At 34.5% G+C, this 5,622-nt stretch overlaps 1 pseudogene; it reads left to right on the top strand.

Moving 5' to 3' along the window:
• The first annotated feature begins 4,669 nt into the window (after positions 1–4,669).
• On the top strand, positions 4,670–5,251 carry LOC121821544 (ATP synthase F(0) complex subunit C2, mitochondrial pseudogene; annotated as a pseudogene).
• Positions 5,252–5,622: the final 371 nt, after the last annotated feature.

Below are 5,622 nucleotides of genomic sequence, written 5' to 3'. Positions count from 1 at the left end.
ACAAAACAAGCATATGAAAATATCTTAAAACAAACAAACAAACAAATAAATAAATAAATAAATAAATAAATAAAACTGTTACATATTCAACCATGGGGCGTTAAATACAAGATTTTGGACGTAATCAGTTCCCATTTTGGAAAATGCATTTCCTCTTTAAAATTTATTGTTTAAAATTTTTAACTGTAACAGAATAATGGCTTAAAATGCATTACAGTATAATGACTCAATAACACAGATGACATATAATGAGAAAATTGAGATATTTAGCATAAACATCATTTAAATCATTTAGCTTCAAAACACTGGAATCATGAATTTTGGTTGTGAGTCTGTCTTGAGTCTGTTTCTTCAGTGTTCTATTGCGGTGAAGCCACACCATGACCAAGGCAACTTATATAACAAGGCATTTATGTTGGGGCTTGTTTAGTTTTAGAGGGTGAGTCCATGACCATCAAGGCATGGAAAATGACATCAGGTGGGCTTGCATAACAGTGGAGGACTAAGCAGCTGGAAGCTTCTATCTAATCCAGAAGCATGAGGCATTTCAGGGTATGTCTCACTGTGAAAACTGCAAGATTTTTACACCTCCAAGCTCAACCCCATTGACACAACTACTGCTACAACATGCTAAGCCTCCTCATTCTTCCCAAATAGTGCCACTAACTTTGTTCTAATATAAGAGCTGATGTGGCCATTATCATTCAAATCACTACAGCCTGTAAGCACCTGGAGGTGGAGACAGGAGGATTGCCATGAGTTCAAGGTCAGTCTGAGCCATGGAGCGATATCCCTTTTCAAACTAAAATTATAAACTGGCACAAAAATTAGTAAGTTGAAAAAACATTGTAATATCTAATATGACTTGAAATTTGGAGAGTAGGAACTATGCCACTGAAAAGCTCAGTGCTGTTCATGTTTAAAGAATAGTGGGCTAACGAGTTACATTGCTTTAAAACAGTCTACTACAAGACTTGAATTTTATCTGATTGTAAACTTTTGAGATTTCATCTAGTAGAGATAATGACTCATTGAACTCATTGAGAATAAGATAAAATGGAAAACTGGTCAAGGAATACAGGAGTTGACACTGGGCATATAATGTTCCACTGAGAAAGAACAGTTCAGTAGTGTTTGCAGTATTATGCAGGGTCCCCCATTATTCATGGTGAAGCCATTCAAAAGTTCAAATGTTTATAATCTTATCATAACATATATTAATAAAAATAAATTAAATCTCCAGAAAATATTCCTCCACATTCTGTCAGTACTTCTCAAAAGTGGTAAGCACTATCTCTTTACTCTTGACAATTCTTGTAACCTTTATTTTTGTCATACTGAAAGTAAAATAAATACGGTATATCTACTCTTCAAATTGCCCATTTTCTGGTGACTGCCAATATGTGATAAAAAGTACTTTCATGAAGGGATCTTCTATGGCTACAAGTGCAAAAGCTGATTCTGACCTTTATTGATGCTTTCTTATAAGTCTGTAAGTCAGTTCATCGCTATGACTTTCATTCTTCACTGTGGCAGCATTTAAGTGAACTACATTTGATATCAGCTACGGATTCAGATGTGTTCCTAATGGCCTTTTGTCACTGTGTTTCAATAAGGAGAGTGTGTGTGTGTATTTGTGGGGAGTAGTATCAGTATGTTTCTATATCTATAAAATACATTGTAGATTAATTCCAAAATCTACCAACAAATATGTATAAGTAAATACTTTCTTGTTTCACAACTTTATATTTACTTTAGCAAATAATTTAAACAAAATTATATGCTTATTTATGGGCCCATTCATCATTTTAAAAATTAGATATGTGTGTGTGTGTATGTGTGTGGGGGCACACAACTTCACAATATGCTGTGGATGTCAGAGGTCAGAGGATAACTTGGATGAGTCTGTTCTTCCTTCTACCATGTGGATCCTAGGAAATGAACTCAATCTTTAGATTTGCCAGCAAGCTCCTTTACCTACCTAGCCATCTCATCAGCCACCAACATATATTTTCCACCAACATAATACTTTTATTAATTATCTGGAAATTTCATACATTGTAACCTGATCACATTCATTTCCCATTCCTCCCAGGTCCACCTTCTCACCCTTGCACCTTCTCATTAAAAGAAAAGAAAAGAAAAGAAAAAACTCCAAGTGCGGTTTGTGTTGCCAGCAAACTGAGTAGAAGATGGTCAAACTCCCAAAAGCCAGCCCATTGAAGATATCTGGGTCCTCCCTCACACTAGAAACCATGAAATTTGAAAAGTTACACTTCAGCATCTTTATCACAGTTTTTAAGGACTATCTTCACTAGTTTCCCATCTAGACTGCCTCTTTTATTTGGGGGAGAGGAGCTTATCATGGAAGCCTTCAATGTTTCTCATTCTCAGTTATGAGTCTACAGACCTTGTATGGGCGCCAGTAACTGCTCTAACTTTGTGATTGCAATGACTGTATCTGCCCAGATGGTATTGTGTAATCCTGTCTTCTAGTTCTGCATCTTTTCCATGCCCTCTTTCACAATGTTCCCTTTACCTTGCAGGGGACAGTATAAATGTCTTGCACAGGGCTGAGCCCCCAGAGGTCGCTTATTCTCAGGCAAACTTCTGTAATTTAAGACACTGTTTATAAAGTGAAAATATTAGTCACAAAAATAGGTTAAGCATTTTTGGAACATATACCTGATGATGGACTTCAATGATTAAAATATCTCAAAGGACATTTTCTGAAAAAAAATGACAAAATAATAATAAGCATAGAAAAATAATTGACTACTACTAAGTTCATATGATATAAGAACTCCTCTACCATGTCATCTAAAATGAGGATATGTTGATAACATTAAATAAATATAAGTATATGGAAGAACTGGAATTCTGTTATAATTCCTGTAATGAAAATTGTCCTGCCTCTGCCTGTGGAAAAGGAGCTTGGTTGGTAGACTATTTGCCTGGCATGCATGATGTCCTTAGTTTGATCCCTAGGACCTCATAAACTGGGCATTTGAGTGCATGCTAGTAACTCAAACACTAATCATTAGGGATGCAGGGAAGGATAAAATGGATTTCAGGGTCATCTTTAGCTAAGTAGTATATATGAGGCCAGTTTGCAAAACATAAAACTTTGTCAAATAGAAAACAAATATTTAAGGGAACTTAGACTTTTTGTTTTTTAAGTAAAGTTAATGATGAATTTACTCTATTTCCCAGAGATATTACTTCATGTATTTAGTTAAGGTAAGGGGAAGTACATATGTTTAAAAAGATCTATACAGATCTGTATTTACATAGACATTGTAATCACTCATACTCCTTAAAACTGCAATCTATCTGTACATGTTGTCAAGCCTGGTTAAGTACGTACCATTATAGATATACAACAGAATAGTGTTTAGCTACAATGAATGCAACAATAAAGAACTAGAAGTCAAAATCAATGTGATGAATGAAACTAAACGATGAGAAAATGAACTTCAAAGGAGGTCTGAGGAAACCATGTAAATAATTTATATTTAATTTTACTGGTATTTGTATGAAACTCTCCATACTTACCAAACATAGGCCTGAAAACCTGAAGCTAGTACATTTTTCGTATGTAAACATTTTATAAATGTTCTTATATAACAGTTCTTAATATAAAAAAAAACAATTAGTAAGTTCTAAACTGTGACAGGCAGATGTGCAGGAAGCATATGATTAGAAGTAGAAAATTAGCGATAAATATTTCACTGGTCCAAGCACAGAGTGATTCATATAGAGGATTCTTTTGAAGGAGAAATGGAAGAAAGACATCAAATTTGAAACTCTTGTGTTATTTATGGAATGAATCCATACACTTGATGAGTCGATATGTCTATGAAAGAGAAAATGACAAATAGGTTTTTCTTTCAGTGACTGCAAATTATGTATGCTGGTTGTAAGCATGAGTATTTGGGAAGGAAGGGATACATTAAGAATTAGACATAGTCAAACCAAACTTGTTTTATTAGAGATAAAATTAAAGATGCACAAATAAATAATAAGAAATGTAATATTAGACATATGATAAATATGTCCAGCTAAAAGAGTCATATATTAGGGAATAAAAAGCACTGGAAAATTTTTCTTATTTAGTGTTAGAACTCTCTGTGCCCAGAATTTTTTTTTTTTGCTGTGCACAATAACATTTCATTATCTGAAAACTTTGAAGATCTACCTTTCCTAAATTGACTTCTTTCTTTGTGCTTTTTAACTTCATCTCCAATTTATTTCTCAGAGAATTATGAGCATTTTTGAGGATGGATGAGAAAAGTGTAGACAAATAGAATACTGAATAATAGAATTTGACTCATGACCATTATGTGATAAGGGTCCTATTTGCACTTCTCTTTCAGGCTGCTAAATAGTACTTAAATAATAGTACTAAAATCTGTATTTGCTAACAGAAAAAAAAGACAAATTGAAAGAAATAAAAATTCTCAAGCTCAATAGCCTATTCAATTTGTACCGAGACAATCAGTAATTTTAGACATAGTTTATCAGATCTCAGCAACATGGACAATAATTGTGAAAATAATTTTAAAACTATTATAACAAGTTATGTAAAACATTTAAAGATTAATTCATGTCCTCCTTGTCATCTCTGACCTGGCAGCAGTTCTCATTCCTTGGTCCCCAAATGCTGAAAATGTAGGCCTGCTCCAAATTCATCTCTACTGGCTCCTTGATCAGGAGCACCTCTCAGCTGTTGAGTCATCCATTGTCTGTAATTGTGTTGAACCTACCGACCAAGGACATTGACAGAGGAGAGCCTCGGGAGCTTGGCAGTCACGTGTCTTCTGACTTCACTCATACCTAGCTGCTGCTTCCTAACTAACATCATTTTGAGGTACATCTATACAGCATCAAAGCTCACTGCTGTTGAGGCTGCCGTAGTTCAGGTGGCTGGCTCTGAGACTCTGGGATTGGGACTGATCGCAGGGGAGCCTCATCATTCCTTAGAACCCCTTCTCCAAATCAATAGCTCTTCTATGTGATTCTAGGCTTTGCCCCCTCAGGGGTCATGGGGCTCTTTTCCTTAATGGTGGCTTTTGTCAATGTCTTTGTGACACAGTTGTCTCCACTTAGACCTTCCATAGTTCTTTTTCCACATCTTGTTGCCCTCTGTGATCCTGTTTTTCTGATTGTTCCGATAAAGTCTGGGGAAAGTGGTAGGCTTATGGTTAGACAAAGAGAAGACAAATACTGTGTAGATAAGAAAAAAAGATGAATTCTATATCTTTCTATTTCATATTCAATCTAACAAGACTTGCCTTCAAAAGTAATACTTTTTTTAGTTCTGTAACTGATTTCTATCACTCAGCTTCCATGTATTCTCAAACACAGAGATCAGTAAATTTGTATTTGGGGCTCTCTTATTTTTGTTTGAATATAGGATACAGTTATGAAACAATGAAAATATCACTATAAATCTATAATTATGAAAGTAATCAAATCAATATTTAATGAGAGAATCTGAGATACTAAAAGTAAATTTTCTCTGAGTAAAAAACTATTACTTTATCTTTTTAAAGGTATTCATGTTTTTGTTAATATTAGTATGTGCATATACATGAAAGATTTCAGTTTTCTATTGAAAGT

Source organism: Peromyscus maniculatus, chromosome 12 (assembly GCF_049852395.1).
Source record: "Peromyscus maniculatus bairdii isolate BWxNUB_F1_BW_parent chromosome 12, HU_Pman_BW_mat_3.1, whole genome shotgun sequence".
NCBI classification, from domain to species: Eukaryota; Metazoa; Chordata; class Mammalia; order Rodentia; family Cricetidae; genus Peromyscus; species Peromyscus maniculatus.
Note: the sequence above shows the minus strand (reverse complement) of the source record. Positions and strands in the feature narration are given on the sequence as shown.